This window comes from Myodes glareolus, chromosome 25 (assembly GCF_982192425.1).
Source record: "Myodes glareolus chromosome 25, mMyoGla1.1, whole genome shotgun sequence".
Classification (NCBI taxonomy): domain Eukaryota; kingdom Metazoa; phylum Chordata; class Mammalia; order Rodentia; family Cricetidae; genus Myodes; species Myodes glareolus.
The window spans coordinates 29,067,261-29,084,592 of NC_142050.1; the positions used below are offsets into that span (position 1 = coordinate 29,067,261).

General features: G+C 43.5%; 1 long non-coding RNA gene across 2 annotated transcripts in view; it reads right to left on the bottom strand.

Moving 5' to 3' along the window:
* The window catches only part of LOC146889446 (uncharacterized), an 85,163-nt gene that overhangs the window by 53,192 nt on the left and 14,639 nt on the right, over window positions 1-17,332 (bottom strand). For both annotated transcript variants that reach the window (XR_014999901.2, XR_015736662.1), the window contains exon 2: window positions 9,526-9,601. This is a non-coding gene — a long non-coding RNA (uncharacterized LOC146889446). The remainder of the gene's footprint in view (window positions 1-9,525; window positions 9,602-17,332) is intronic.

Consider the following 17,332-nt stretch of genomic DNA (forward strand, 5'->3'; position numbering starts at 1 on the left):
TCTCTTAACTGCCAGCAAGGCCTAGGACTCTGCCTGACTCACTCCCCAGCCTAAACCACCATCCTGGTTTTGGTTCTGGGGAACTGAATTAAAGTCTTGTCAAACACCTTATCAGCTGAGCTACCTTCGGGGCCCCTTTCAGACAGAAATATGACACATCGGAAAGTGGAGGGATGGGGAGAAAGGAGGAGGAAAGGCATAAGGAGAAGGAAGGGAGAGTAGGAATGGGAGAAAACAGGGCTGAGGCTGCAAGGAAAGCCACCCAAAGGATATGCTACTGTCAAGAAAATGTTCTCCTGTTTCCTATCACATGCAGTTCTACCAAGAAACACAAGAAGTAAAGCACCTGTCCTTAAGCAATAGCACACACAGTTACAATTTTAATAGAGAATTAGCAAGCACATGAGATAAATGTAGTGTGGATTACATCATACAGAGGCCAGGGGGGTCAGGGTGACAGAGGTGAGGCAGGTAGTGAACACGGACCAACTCTAAAATAAAGAGAATTATGACTTACGTGCTGATTTACCTTTAAAGACAGGAAGGTAAAACTTCAGGGGGTAAGGTATGCTTGCTATCAGTAGAGGAGATGGGGGAACTGAGAAAAGGCATGTCTACATAGAAAGCATGTGGCTTGGTATCCAACATCTAGCTAGTAGGGTCCGGAGGTCAAAGACATTCAACAAGCGTTTGTTGAGGTAGGTAATGATTTAATGGAGGATGGACAAGCTTGAGTTTGAAATAATGCTTAATAGTTAACCAGAAGATTCTCCTTCGAATGCCTGTGGCTCAAAACTGCTTTTTATAAAAATCATTGTTTTCCATTAACACAGTGGACTTCAGGAAAACAGACAGTTTGGTAATCCAACACCTGTGCATAAAAAACAGACCTGTATCCAGAGATTCAACAAAGAAGCACTAGGGTACAATTCTAAGCAGGGGTTCTCCTAACCAGACTACTCAGTTCAACTTATTTACAAACAACACCCTGAAAAAACAGAGCAATAGCGTTCAGAAGAATGTTCAGATCATTCTTCATTGCATTATGAAATAGTGACCTCTTTAGCCGATCTGCTCTGTTAGCACAGAGCTGTTCTCCCAAGGATTTGCTGTTCTTCCCAAAGAGAACCCTGCATCCAGAGTCTGTCCTCTGTGGCCTCCTAGTGCTCGCCACGGAGAATGACAGCCTCTATGTCCACAGTTAAAGCTTCTACTAAAATAACGCAAGCAGACTCCTTTCTCTCCTGTTCTTCTACACAGGTGATGCCGATCCTCAGGTAACAGTTCAGTATTTCTGGACCAAACCAAGCTGAGAGGCAGATAAGGAAGACTTCCCACCGTGGGAGTCTCCTTTGTCATTTCCTGACCAGACCCAAGAAGCTGCCTCCCCAGGAAGCCACCTAACTAATGTCAAGGAATCTTTCTTGTTTTTGTTTGCGTCCACCAAGATTTTAGTTAGTTTGTTCCTGCTTTGCAACTCTAGAATATTCCCCACTCTAGCTCTCTAGGACAGGTCACTATCAACAGTGGCTGCCTCTGCCTCCCGGAGTGCTCATGCTTGACCGCGCTCTTGATCAGAGCCTCAGCCACACAGAGGGGGCCCCACTTCTAGCCTGACCCTAAGGCCCACAACCTTTCTCGGAGGCAACAAAGATACCATACCACAGCTACTAGGGAAGAGACTATCGGGCCAGAGAGGGGGCCACGTGTGGCTAGCAACTGCTATCCCGAGGGTCTGTTTCACAGGACCAGGAAGAGTCCAGGAACGAGAAAAGTGTTAAGTATATCTTGATACATGATGCCCAAACACAATTGTTAATTAAAAGCAAAACAAAAGGCTATGATGGAGAGAAAAGCTAACTAGGGACTCTGCTGTGAATAACGTGTTCCAAGTCATTACAATGTAAATGCCGAGCATTATGAAGATGTAATTATCGCAATCAAGAGGGTGGAGGGGCTATGCACACAGGGTGGGTGGGGTGTGTAGCAAAGGTAAATTCTAGCACGAGAAATCAAAGTTTGTGAATAGTTAAGGACCTGGTACATACAAAATGGACAGAACACCACTTGGCAGACAGCAATTCTGAAACAAAGTTTTGCATGACCCGATTTCGAGGCTGAGGCCTATCCCTCACATCATACTTCTGAATCAAGCATGTGACTTTCATAAACAAAAAATTATTTTATGCCTATGTTCAAATTGTTGTCAGACAAACAGACAATGGGGAACCAGCTATGTGGTGCATGTACTGCTGGACAAGAAAAGCTAGAGACGAAGAACCTTTTCCAGATGTTTTTCCTTCTCTAGTTCTTTTTCCATCTGTAAATATTTGATCTTTTGGACTGTCCTTTTAAATACAGCTAATAAACATGCATGATTAGAAATGAAATTAATGATTTATCAAAAGTAAAATATGAACTATTGTCCAAAAACAAGCAAACTATCTACCACTAGATGGCAGTATACAGGGTAATTTCAGAAATGCATAATGAGATTCAAATTGTCAAATGCTGTCAAGAATGCTTTCAGGAGACGAGGATATGATCAAATCAGTCACATTTTTTAAAGCTATTATGTCATTTCAGAAGCAGATATGGTTACTGAGAAAAAACAATTATATAATCAAGTTAAATATTTGCCAATTTATTTACTATACCAACAAACTTTTCAGATAGTTTTAAACAGAAATAATGCTGCATGTATTTCCCAGTTTCCAAAACAATAATTTATTTAAAAAAATTTATTTCACTGCATAACTGTGAGGGTTTTGTGCTGGGGCTGGCTTAGTTTAAAACAAACAACAACAACAAAAACCCTTTAATTCCCAGAATCCCCTTTCCACCTATGGCTCTAGGCCAGGATCAGGACACAGGAACTTACTTGACAAGATCTGGAAGAGGAATCCCCTAATTCCGCCTCCTCTGTGGAAAGGACACTTAGCCACTGAGCCATTTTTGCCACTCCTTTCTAATTTGTCAAATTATTATTTATTGGTTTTATTCACTTTTCCTGAAACCTTCCAAATTTGGTAAACCAGGCAAATGTGACAGTCAACCACCACCATGGCTCCTGAAGGGAACCACGGGACACCAGCCCTAGACAGGCGTAACTGGCTCAACAAGTTTGTATTACAAGAATGGATGACCTGAGTTACTGTCATTTCTGAATAGGTCTATTTTAATCTTCTAATGTCAAAGAAAATGGGAATTATTAACTACTTGTCTGTTTTTGTTCTAGTTCTGGCCTGTTTCTCAGGGTAGTGCCATCCAGTCTGGGTGACCTTTCCATACAGAGAACACCTCAACCCTTATCTCTAGCAATGAACTTCCAACCAAGTCACACTCCCTGGACTCTGGGAACAGCACTGAGTTCCCAGACGTGTTGTTGGTTCTGTGCTTTTCGAGTCATATACAATCAGGGCTTCTGAACCCTTTACAACCACTGTCTGCTTTGGGCCTCGAGTACCCTAAGGTATCTTCCTGTTGGCATGTGCCAGATGTGGATCCTTTCAAGGTGTAGGAGAACCTTTTCCACAGTTGAACATCTGGCCCATGTCAACTGCACGATCTGAACTCATCAGGGCTCTACTCTTATCTGAAGCTCATCAGAGCTCTCGATCACCATCGACAGTGCTTCTCCACCTGCCCCAGTAGATCAGACGGTGCAAAAGCAAAACCTAACCCGATTTCTTCCTTCATGGGTGTGCGTGTGTGTGCAGGTCAGAGGTCAGCCTCAAATGTCGTTTTTCAGTCCGTCACCAGCCCCCTTGTGTTTTCCAACAGTCTTTCATCAATCAGTCTGGGGCTTACCAAGGAAGCAGGCTGGCCAGCTAAGTCCATGGGCCTACCAGTCTCCACCTCTCTAGGGCTGGGATTATGTATGGACCACTATCACCACACCCAAGTTTTCACACGGGCTTTGGGTACTGAACTCAGATCCTCATGCGTGTTCAGGCAGCTCCCTACTGACCTCCACAGCCCAGCAATCCCTTTGTGTGTGTGTCTCCAATCCAAAGCATTCAATATCAAATATCACACCTATGCAAATACCCCTTGTGTTTAGCATATGACTAAACACGTTGATTTTGACTATTAGCTGAGGTATGACCTTCTCTCAAAAACAAGGCCTTCTCCCACTGAAACTACAAAGTTGCCTGGGTTTCTTAAAAACCAATGGCAATGAAGACACTGGAGACGAAGACAAAAGCCAGTGCTAAAGCAAACTAGGTAAGAGTTGCTGAAGCCCATGCACCACAGAGATATCCACTGCAAGACCATAGCTATCCTTCACGCCACACACCTATTAACGTTACAGCTCCAGACACTCCATTCTGCCTCTCGCACTGATTTCCCATCCCCAACGGACGCAGGAACTTCAGTTCTAGCCCCTGTTCCACTGTTATGAAGTGAGCCAGACCAGCAATGTTGTGAGGATGCCAGTTAGTAAATCTACCTATAGGCAGAAGGCTGTGTCAAATACAGCACTTTCCTGTCGGTCCCTAGGGAAGGGTTCACACTTGGATTGTCACCCCATCTTAATTAAATACACAGGAAACGAAGTCTATGAAGACATCTTCTGCTCTCTTATCTGCTAGTAAGAAACACCTAGCTGGTGCTCTGCACTAAGTAACGGACTGAGAATTTGTCTGAATACACCAAAAACCTCACCAACAGGCAGGCATCTTGGAATAAAAAACCTGTCTGGATGTTTTAAGCACAATAACCGCACAGTACTCAATTACTAGGCTAGGCCTAACAGAAGGGACCCTTCCAAACCCTTCTGGCTAGCAATCCCTGGAGTCAGTCCATCTCCACCAGACCCAGACTGCACAAGTCTCAAGTCTGGAGTAGAGAGAAATTCTTTTTCTGTTGGGTCCCAGATCTAGTCCTTTCAGATTAAATGCCTTCCCTCCACAGCTGTTGGACCAACCACCATCTAACCACCCAATCTCCTCCTTCTAGAATCTTCCCCTTACCCGGTGTATTCTTGGGCTCACTCCTGTTCTACTCAATATGGATTCTCACTTCTTGCTGAATGCCCAGAATCACCCACTCACCTGACTCACAGAGTCACACAAGTTGCATCCTATAAAAATATCCTTTTCCATGGCATGTGTACCCTGCATTCCTTTACACTCGGATAAAACAGCAGCATGCGACCACACAACTACAGTCCATATCCCTCGGCTTTGGTCAGATGCCCTTCTTTGTCATGGTTTTCAAGATGAGACCATTTCCTCCAGAGACTTGAACTTAACCAGTTGTTACAGCCTTCACGAAAGGTGTTAACTAGCTGTTATGAAATCTATTCCGTCTCGACAAGACAACCACCTTAAATCCGAGGTTGAGACTGCTACTCACTTAGAAACTGAACTGTATGAACCACTGACAGACTAGCGATTTTACAACCTCCATCTTAGGGAAGGAGATGGAGTGGACAGAAAACACTCATCCCTTCTCCAGAACTGCTGGGAGGAGACCTGCAGACATTTGGCATCCCTTTCAGACTGTTAGCTGTCTTCCCTTGTACAGGGCTGTAATCTCATCCCCTTGGATGGTCCCACAGGACCACTTATCGTTTTCCAAAGCATCCATATCAAAACCGAATCCAGCTGCTGGTACTCACTCTTCCTGCCTTTTATCTCCTTCCAGAAAGGGCTTCCGAGAATACCTCTAAAATCAACATGAGCTTCAGACCATGGTTCTCTCTGACAACTGGTCATGGGATGATGATAAAACTCTCAACCAGCAGGTCTTTCACAGGTTCCAAAGCAACACGCTGAACAGACGCGCAGAAAAAGCCAGCTGAAAACTACACCAAAGGCCCGGCTTCCTCCCAGAGGCCCCGGGTGGAGCGGCTATGGCTCAATGAATGGCTCTGGGTACTCTCTCAGGACTGCCCACTCCATAGCCTTGGGTTTCATGCTCATCCGTCTTAGATCTTCAAAGAGAAATGATTTTTCACTGGCACAATATGTAGAGACCCAGAAAGGGAGATGAAAGAAAGAAAGAGAGAGAGAGAGAGACAGAGAGAGAGAAAGAAAGAAAAAGAGAAAAAAAGAAAGAAGCAAGCAAAAAGCAACCCTTCAACATAGCAATTCTCAGATTATAGTTTTTGGCTTGCAATGCAGATTACTTGAATAATATTTGGTTTTCAGAGAGCCTTAGAAATCAGTGAGGTTTTTTGGAGGGAGTCTCTTTTCTGTGATTGATAGAACCTCTTAGCTATTTTATCTTTTTCAAAAAGGCAGTTTCCTTCTTAAATCTATCCTCCAAATCTATCAACTATGTTCTGACAGCTAAATCAGCACTAACTGGACAATAACCTCATACAGACTAAAGACTGAGATGAATTAGTTATATACAACCAATTCTCATCTGAAACAAAAGGTCTGATACGGTTTTGACTTTAACCTTTTTTTTACGGTATGTATGTGCTCCACATGTGTGCCTGATGCCTATAGTCATCGCAGCTGGTCCCAGATACCCTGGAGCTGACTGTGAGCCACTCTGCAGGTAGTGGGAACCAAACCTGGGTCCTATGCTAGAGCAGCAAGTGCTCTTCACTGTGGAACCATCTCTCTAGTCCCCTATTTGTTCTGAAAGACTTAAGTACGGAATCAGAACTGTTTAGTGCTGAAAGTAGCTGGATACCTTTGCTGGACAACAGTGCAACCTTAAAAAAGCACACCTGTCAACCCAACGGTTGCAGAGCTGAGGCAGGAGGATGCTTAAGTTCTGGGCCAGTGCAGGCCACATAATGAAAATCTGTCTCAAGGAAATACTGAGGTGAACTTTGATGCATGCTAAGACATAGATGAACTGTGAAGACACTAAGCGAAGTGACGTAAGTCCGTCACAGAAGGATAGATGTTGTCTGGCTCATCTGAAGGGAGAGACGTCTACTATGCACAACATCTCAGTTGCAGGAGAGGCAATGGGACTGAGGTATGTGATGCCATCTGCGCACTTAAGTATAGAAAACACTATTTTAACACACAATGGTTCATTTTTAAAAAGTTAAATATTCAAAAGAATCTTAAACTGTCTTGAAAAACAGCAACGATTTAAGAGATCAATCATGATGCAGTTCTAACTCCCAGGCAAGAGGCTACTCTTTTAGAGAAAGCTCAGGACTTTCGAACTCCTTCCATGCCCTACCTTCAACCTATACCATGCCCTGGTTACTGGGAAATAATCCGTCTCCTCTCCTGCCCCCCTCCCTCATTGCTCTTTCTAAATCCCCACAATGGCTGTTCCAAGAAGTCCCCATCTTTTCAAGTCCTCTAGCCAACCTATATCATTCCTTTGAATTAGAAACATCCCGCAATCCCCCCAGGCAGCATGGGGAAGGAAGACCCGTCATCAGCGCTCTACACAGCGCCTCCTCCAAGCTCATTCCTTACTTCTCTCCTCCACCACGAGCTCAAGCCATGAAGTCCCCACCCCTACAGTGTGCCACACAGTGCCCGAAACCTTTCCTGTTTCTCCCCAGTATGATGAACAGTCATTTTTCTAGAGGACTCCAGACAAACCTCAGAATGCCCAGACCACCCCAGGCAAGTTAACTGCCAACTGTCTGACCAGGCCGGGCATGAGGACACAGCGTACATCTGACCAGGCCGGGCATGAGGACGCAGCGTACATCTGGCCAGGCCGGCATGAGGACGCAGCGTACGCCACAGCACTGCATGTGGTTTCTGGTTCCCTGACACCCCCGCCTCAGAACACTTCAGATGGGCAGCTCTGCCAGTCCACTCCAGGCAGCCCCAGATCTCCAGCCCCCGTGCCGCTGCTATTCTGGAGGCATGAACGGGGAGAGAAAAGCATGCATGCTCTTGTGCACTAACATTTTAAACGTAGAGCTGCTCAACTAAGTCTGTTCTTAACCCTTTCTTCTGAAGAGCTACCAGTTTGGACATCAAATTTGTAAATGAATATTACAGATGTCCTGAAAGCTCAATGACGTAGTTTCTAAAACATTCTGGAATCAGAGGAGCTTGGAGGGTGACAGTATTTCCTGAGAGTGTAGACACTGGGAATGGGACAAATGATCTAAGAACTTTCTAGATCTGTTGATGTCCAAGAGAGAATTACAGAAAAAGCAGTACGGATAGGATGGGTAAGAACAGGAAAAGAGAAAAGAAACAGGAAAAGGGAGGGAGTCAATTACCCAGACTTTTTGTCAACTGCCCAAATAAACTGGCCAAAGATGTTTGTCAATCTATTTAGATCTTTAATGCGGGAATGACAATCGCTCCTCTCTTCCTGCCTTTCTTCTTACCCTGCGCACACGTGGAAGCAGCTTGATGCCTATTTGGGGAGCACTAAGAACAACCTGCAGTTTGAGGCAGGGCGGGTTTGCAGCCCAAACCCCTTTCCATGCCCTGTCGTCACTCATCGCCTGGGCTACACGGAGTAGGGTCTTCCCAACCCTCCATTTCTGCTGTTTCTTCTCATACTCCTGGTTCCCCATGCTCACCCTCCATGTATTCTGCAAAACCAGACTCCATTTATGTAAGGCTGCCCTACTGACTTAAAGATCATACTGACCACAATCAATCAGGTATTTTTGTGCTATAATAAACTTAACAATAGTTCCTTTATCCCAGCATAAGGTATATGCTGCTCTTTAGGAAGGATGGTGTATACCTGTAAAGCCAGCACTGGGGAAATGGGAGATGGGGAGAATGGGGTTCCACAAGTCCAACCTCAGCTACAGGGAGTTCATGGTAGCCTGACCTACATAAAATCCTATCTCAAAACAACAGCAATAACAACAACATCATCAAACAAAGCAAAACTCTTTAATTTAGAACCACAGTAATTATTGCCAGTCTGGTTTAGGTTCTCTTAAGTATTTAGTAGACTTAAAATCTTATTCAAGAAAAACAACAGGAAAATAATCACTATACCACATGGTAGAGGAAATGCAGACACGATTCGGAGGGACCTTGATGTTTAATCTGAAGAAGTCCTTATTGCATTTAACCTCAAGTCTTTATTGAAACCTTAGAATATATTGTGTTACATACAAAGACTTACAAGCTATTTTCCTAATGTGAAAACTGATTATGTATTATATAGACATACATGCACAGGTGAATATTAAGTATGATCTCAATTTACCATTTACATGACAGTCATTTTAATCATATTTGTTATGGATAAACTCCAGGCTTAATTAACAAAAACTTAAGAGAATCATGCTTAATGTGGGAGATAAGAAATTAGAGTCTCTTATAAAAGCGTTAAAAAAGCAATAAGCAGAAGGGATGGGAGAGGAGGAGTGGGCTGGTGAGATGGCTCAGAGGGTAAGGGTGTCTGCCACAAAGCCTGACAATGATCTGCCTTACTTCGGAGGAGAGAACCAGTGGCCACAAGCTGTTCTCTGACCTCCACATGTGTGCTGTGGTTCACATACTTGAGCATACACACATATAAAAACACATTTCAAGAGCGGAGGACAGTTAGAAGGCGGCTGTGGAGAGAAAAAAATTAAGAAAGGAAACAGATTTCACTTACACTTAAAAGATTCCCAGAAGTGTGTGAGACAAAACTCCTCCTGCAGAGAACACCATCCCTGGGAGCCACGGTGGTTCTAAAAGAAATCAGGAAGACAGAAGACGTCAACATCAAAGAAAGGGAACTTTTGGAAAGCCAGTCATCACTTGTTCTCCCAATCTCAAGCAATTTAAAAAGGTGAGCATCTATGCAGATGTGATAATCCAATTTCCAAAGTTCTACCACACTTAAATGGCCATCTCCTTCACAGTTCCACAAATGCTTTCGTTCTAAACACAGCTCTTCAAACCCCAACACCTGAGCGCTCTGGATCACTCCAATTCCCTCCTGCCAGGAATGCAGCTGCTTCTTCCTTCACCCTCACGCTACACATCTGCCTCATTTCTCCAGCCCTGCACCAACTGCAGCGCCCCCTGCCCCGTCCCGGCCCTCATGGTGGCACCTCTTTGGAGAGAGGTTTCAACCTGGATCTTGGCTGTTCTATTTCCACTCCTTAGGAATCTCCCCCTGAATGTTCACAACCAAATCAGCTCCCCCTTTCCCTCAAAGCCTGCTTTCCTTCCCGATTCTGACATGCTTCGTCTCTCTCTTGTCACGTCATCTGCTCATCGTTCTGAGGCCGCCATTCTTCCACTAGCCCTACTTCTCCCTCACCCCCCCCACCTCAGCTAGACCTCTCATCGACTGGCGCTCCATTACTGCACAGGGAGGTCTCAGTCAGTTTACCTTCACCACTAGGACTAGCTTCATCCCCTTAGATACCCTGGGGGTGGCGGAGGGGGAGGAGTGCTTTCCCTTTTCAAATGTTAGCACCACTCCTCCTTTTTAGAACAGACAGGACAGTGTGTAGGTTTCACAATCTGTTCCCAGATTCTTCGACATTCCCTCTTGAAAATGTGAAACTTAGATCCCCTGTCTTGGGTGTGGGCTGAACTTACAGCTTCTTTCTAAGGACTAGAACGTGGAGAGAGTGACAGCAGCCGGCTTCCAACAGGAAGATCAAAAGGCACTGAAGCATCTGCCCTGTTTCACTGGATCTCTCCATCGGGGGTAAAGCTGCCAGGTCTATGGACGCTCCACTCTGTGGAGAAACTCACACCTCCACAAGCCACCAGCAACAGGGAATGCACCACCCTGCAAGAGGACCCTCCAGCCTATTCAGCAGGAGGACTGGAACCTAACATTTTGACTGAATACCAGAAGAGATCCCAGTCCCGAACCCAACCAACCCCGCCCCACCGCTAGAGAAAATTAGTGCTTACTGTTAACTCCAACCTCGGAATCCGAGGGTGATTTGTCACCTGCCAGAAGACTCTCTGATGTCAAGGAGACCAAACCTCAAGTGTTTCCTTGGGCCTCACCTCAAAGTCATCTGTCAACTGCTGCCTTCTCCTTACCTTTGCACACAGACACCATTTAGAGTAGGATGCTTCTAGCCCTGGCAAGGTGAGGCCACTTTAACCTATGCCATGAGCACAAGCACACCAAACTAACTTTCGGCATGTTCCTGTGGGAGGGAAGGATGAAACAAGATCACAGCAAGGCCCTGGATCTGGAACTTGCTGTGCAGTCCAAGTTGGCTCCGAACTCTTGAGCAGTGGTGAGGAGATCCACCTGCTCCTGCCCCTTGAGTGCGGGTTTGAGGGTGTGACACTAGACCCAAAAATACCTTTTTGGGGGCTCAACTCAAGGTCTCCTTCCATAAGAACTTTCACATGTATATAAATATTGTTTTCAAGACTATGTTCCAGTTATTCAAGGTAGAAGCTGTGACTTATGCAACTTTATTATTTATGGCAACTGAACCCCGGGTCTCCCACACACTCAATCACTGAACTGTACCCCCAGCCCCGGCTACTGTGTATTACCCACGTTAACGAACACACACAACTTTTAGGAGTAATCTTGCGGTGTTTTTCCTTAAAAAAGAAGTTTGAAGATCTGAAAACAATGTACATATGCACTAAAGTTTGCATAACTTCATCAGATAACTTGGCAGCACTTATTACCCCCAAATCCAGATGGTTTATGAATAAGCAATTCCAATTCTAATTGCTTGGAAGTGAGAAAAATTAAAAGTAACATGCATACATCAACAGAGGCAAAGCTAAATTAAATTGGGGCATGGCAGACTACCCTGGATCCATTTTACAAAGTAAAATAGGTCAACATGTACTGACCTGCTTGAATAGTCAGTGGAAAAAATGCAAGTTTCATAATAAGAAGTGTGTAAAATCCATCAGAGGAAAACCTTAAAACATTCCAGAGAAGACACAAAAGAACACTTAACCAAATAAGAGCTCTTATTTTCTAACAGAACAATCTAACATAAAGTGTCAGTTCACTTAAGTAAATATATAAAATAACTATAACTTTCACAAATATACCAATATATATAGAGATAGATAGATATAGACTGATATAGAATTTCATATTGAAAACAAAACACTCAGGTACTAGAGGGAGGATGGTATATTCTTCCAGGTGGTATAGTCTACCATAACAGCACCATAATGAAAAGTGTGATGCACAGACTAGACAAACCAAGGACTTCACACACGTTAAAAACAGCCTCAAGGAGACATGCAGCTTCATACAAACTAAAGCAGACGTGAACATTACCTGATTAAAACACACTTTTAAAGAAATGGTGTTAAAAAAGACTGCATAGCCATTTGAAGATAAATAAAACCACATCCCACCTCGGACCACACACAATAAGCGCCAAATGCATCAGGATCTAAATGAGCAACAGTGAAGCCATGCAGCTACTATTAGAGAGAACCGGCAAGTTCTTTATCCTGATGAGAGCAGGCTGCTTGCTCCACCAGGATGCAGAGGAAGCAAGGATGAAGACTCAGCAGACTGACTATAGCTATTTTTTTAATTTGAGAAGCTAGTGTGACTCACACCTGTAATCCCAGTACTTTGAAGACTGAAGCACCTCTTAGGAGAAGATCAATTAATTTTTTTAAAAAAATTTTACTTTGAAATTACAAGATGCCATCATAAGAATAATTGAGTTGGATGGTGAGCATCAATCAATGAGCCATAAGGTTTAGCAGCAAAAGACACAGAAGCAGGTCAGCAGACAAGTCAGTGAGTTATGGCACTTGCGGCTGCCAAGCCTGACAGCCCGAGGACCACTCCTGTAAGCCGTCCTCCGGCCTCCACACAAGCCCTGTGCATGCCTAAGTTCCCCTCCCAAATAAACAGTGTTTTTAAATAAATCAAGCAAGAAAAAATTAGACATATATATATATAATAGAATAGTAAAAGTCTAAAGAAGATTATTCCATGAACTTTTTATTTGGAAATGGTAGAATAACTGAATTTAAAAAGAGCTGGTGGTGGTGCACACCTTTAATCCCAGTACTTGGGAGGCAGAGGCAGGCAAATCTCTGCGGGTTTGAGGCCAGCCTGGTCTACAGTTTGAGTCTCAAGACAGCCAGAACTATATAGTGGCCCTGTCTCGAAAAAACGTTAAATAAAAAAGGGGAGGGGGTTGGCCATAACTGGTATCAAAGTTGACCTTGTCAGGAGTGATGCTATGTGCCTCCAGCGTGATACAGTAAGGACATGTCCCCTAAATGACAGGTCTACCAAAGCACAAAACTTGAGTGTCGAAGGAGGAAACATCAAACAAACCAACTACAAAGGCCTTCTCCAGTGACTGGTTAGTATTATTTACAAATGGCAATCCATCCAAATATACAAGCCTAAGAGGATAGGGCAGAGGAGTCTAACCCAAGGGATGCTCCAAAAAGCACATGCAAACAATTTTATTAAAGTTTATTTAATTGTGGAATTACCCTACTCTGGGGATCATGCTTACCTCGGAGACACAGGATGTGAAATAAGAAGCCCAGTGCTAAGGTGTGGGACACCTCCCCTCAAATTTGTGGTTGGAGATGTTCCGGAAACACTCAAAACAATACAGACTATTATCATTGCCCTTGGTTGCCTGACAGAACTTGATGGTAAGGCCAGCTGCTGAAGACCAGTGAAAACCACGTTCACTGGTCACAGGACATGGAGAAAGAAAGTCAGTACTGACCAGGAAGCTTTCTACCTCTAATGCTAATTACTAGGTACGAGGATGCTGTGCAGACTTACCCAGGTACTTACAGTCTTACCAGAGTACTTATAAGTAACTTGCAAATAACAACAGGCACCACAAGACATGCCTATGGATTCAACAGTGGCACCAAGGTTAGGGAGGTGAGCAACTGCTCTCTGGTTGGATTTACTGCCCACTCCACAGAAGGACATACATACCTGGTGACCACAAGTCCAGTCAATAGGTCGTAGTTGGGGAGCTCACAGGCTCCAGGGGTGAAGCTATTATTACTTTGCTAAATGGACAGGGTATCTAACTGTCTCTCTGCTCACAGTGCAACTCTGAGATCTATGAACAGTTGAAGGTTTCTGGAGGAGGGAGAATTAGTTTCCTTAAAAGACTAGTTCCTCACAGGTCAACTACACTCCAATGGCCCCACAGCCAGAAATGTCAAAGGGTGATTGGATAAACCAACAAATAAATAAATAGGACATGAAGTGAGGATGTACGGGAGGCTCGATCTGGGAGAAGGAGAAGACATGGGGATGGCAATGATAGCAATCCACTGCATGCAATTATTTTGAAACAATTATTTATTTTAAAAGTAACTGGTGGATAGCCACACCTGTTTCATCTCCCATGTTGTATTTGTAGGTTTTTGTTTTTCAGTGAGAGCCAGAGAATGGGGAGAAGCACAACCTAAAGGTCTTTTGGGTATGACACGGGCTTTGCAGTTGCAAACTCACCGAAGCTGTGGTTGCTTACACAAGACCCACAAATATATGGCCTCTCATCTCATCTGGCTAGAGGAGGGTCCGTGACAGGCCACCGCACAGGTCCTCTCCTCCTGTCTTCATAAGCACATGGTGCCTACTGTACACTAGGATTGACTGAACACTAAGAACACTGGTTTTCAAGACTAGAGGCATTGAAGAATCATTAACTCTGTGTTAACATGAAAACAAAAGAATCTGGCTGAGCCAATTCTGATGGTAATGTTACAGTTCATCTTCTATGAAACATTTCAGTGTTGAGAAAGTTATTTTAAAGAACGAACATCAGACATTCAAACCTACAATTATGATTACCCTTGGTATCCACAAAGGATTGGTTCCAAGACACACATCCCATACCTAAATTTGCAGATGCTAACATCTACTTGGCATTTGCATATACTCTATGCACACCTTCCAAGACACCCTAAGTCATCTCTAGGCTAAACACCTAATACAAAGTACAAATGCCAAGATTTTTTCCCAACTATTTCTAAATGCTTGGCTGACTCTACAGATATGCAACTTTAAAAAAAAAAAGCTATCATTCCAGATCTACTTAGAAAGCTAAGGCAAGATGATTAAGATCCCAACCTGGGCTACTTGGAAGACTGTACTTACAAAACTAAGTTCAGATATTATTGCTAATTGAGTATTTACTTCTACATATTCATTTTCCATATATTTTTTCAAATCATTGTCTTACTTTAGACATTTATGGTTTTTTGAGACAGGGTTCCTCTGTCCAACATCCCTAGCTGCCCTGGAACTCGCTCTTTAGACCAGGCTGACCTTGAACTCACACACCTGGCTGACCTTTTTTGGTTTTTTATTTAATTCTAAGTCCCAAACCACCTTCTCTTTGTTCATACTGTGGCCAGAATTTTTCATAGATTTCATATTTCCTTTATTATTAAAAGTGGTATAAATACATCTTCAAGGTACACTGAGTTCTTTTTGACATCTTCTGGACTTCTCTACCTAAATAAACCCCCAAGATTCTCTCATCCCCAGAGGACAAAATATCTCTTTCTCCAGAAAAAGACAAACTCTTACATCTTTCTTTGTGTTTTCCCATGAAATTCTCTGGCTTCCTCGATATCATCCCCCATCACATCTCCTCCCACAGCAGCTCCAAAAACACCTACTAAGGTAAGGGGCACAAAGCACATTTTTCCTATAGACTGCCTTGCCACCCACCCTACTCCAACACATTTACTGAAACCCTACCTCTTAGATGGTACTGGGAGGTAAGTGCTTTAGAAATGATCATGATTAGTTGGGGTAAGGAAGGTGGAGCATTCATGGGTGGAGTTAGTGACCTTTTAAGAAATACCAAGGAAGGCTTGGGCTGAGGCAGAAAGGAGGCCGGGAGTCCACTGGAAGGCAACCTGGGCTGTATCATGGAAGACCTAGTTCACAAACTACAGAGCCTGCTTCCTCTGCACTGTATTGTGGCCACAGCAAGAAGGGATCACTATGAGCCAGGAAGCCAGCCTTCATCAGACAAGAATCTGACAGCGCCTTGAGCTTCCAGAACTGTGACACACAGATCAGCCTGTGTGTGATACTGCACATACCCAGCCCTGGGTGGGTAGCACGCCCTTTAGAGAGTGAAAATTAAAAAGGCTTCTCTCCATGCCTCTCTCTCATTTCTTTAGGGCAAAAGAACAGCGTCCTGCCAACCTACAAAGGCCAACAACGTGCTAAGCAACAGAGAAGCCTCGGCACTCAAGTTTATGGGCTTTTCAGAACCAGCTTCAATCCCAGCTTTTCTCCAACTTTTTCCAAAGTTCTTCTTCCAGATTGTTCCAACTGGCTTCCTTCTGCCCGACTGCTGGGTTCTCCTAGTGAGAACCGTGAAAAACTACTCTCCTACCCCAAACAAAGCAACTCTGAGTTGGCAACAGCAAAATTCTCATATTTTTATGTAACACTGGTCTCTCAACCCATTAAAGAATAGAAATGAGGAGAATCCCTCAAAATCCCAGTATGAATATTACTGGAGGGACCTTTCTACCAGATTTAAAATTTGGAAGATGTGTACCCACTTCATTTAGCTGAGATGCCAAACACTAGAGGTTTGGTGGCACGGATGAGGCCCTGAGTCAATGGAAACTGTACCAAAGTAAAACAAATTGTATCCCAGACCTAGGAGGTATCTTACTCAGTAATTCAGTTCCAGAGAGGTCAAACATCAATCCACACCTGATAACTACATGATGTCTAAGTGAAAACTACTAAAGCTCCAAAGCTAGTCTCATGTTGCTTGTACTTCATTTCCAAGTCTCCCGAGTTTTCGGTAGAAGGAGAAATATTACTTACCTGTGGCCAACTGTGTTACTAACGAACTATGCCACTATAAGTCAGCTATATGATCTAGGACTAACAAAACTCAAGTCCCTTAGCTCCGACGGTCTCTGCAGCTAGACTGTACTCTCATCCTTGACAGCTGCATTTAACACAAATTTGACTGTCATATTGTTCACACCAAATACAGTTTAAGCAATTTTAAAAAAAAAACTGCCTGAACCCAAACGTTTACTTTTATTCAGCAAATTCTTCATTAAAAACAATCCTGGTATTTGTAACTTAAAAATGACTTAAATCCTGGGAGAATGTTTTCAAATATACTTCTGAATTCTACTTGAATGTCTCCTAAAGAACAAAGTATACATTTTACATGCACTTGCCATTCAGCAAAGATTAACTTATATAAACAAATTAAAACTTCAGAAGTATTTCCCATTACTATACATCAGCATGAATGTTTATAGACTACAACAATCTCAACATTAGAGTCAAAGCTGTCTTTAGCTTTAGAGGGCCCTCAGTTTGGGGGTGGGGGGTCATGTGGGACCTTCCATTTATCTGCAGTCCTAGAAAGAGCAAATGGGAAAGGCAGATAAATAGAACCCACATAGAATATATGTATGTATGTATGTATGTATGTATATGTATATATGTATGTATA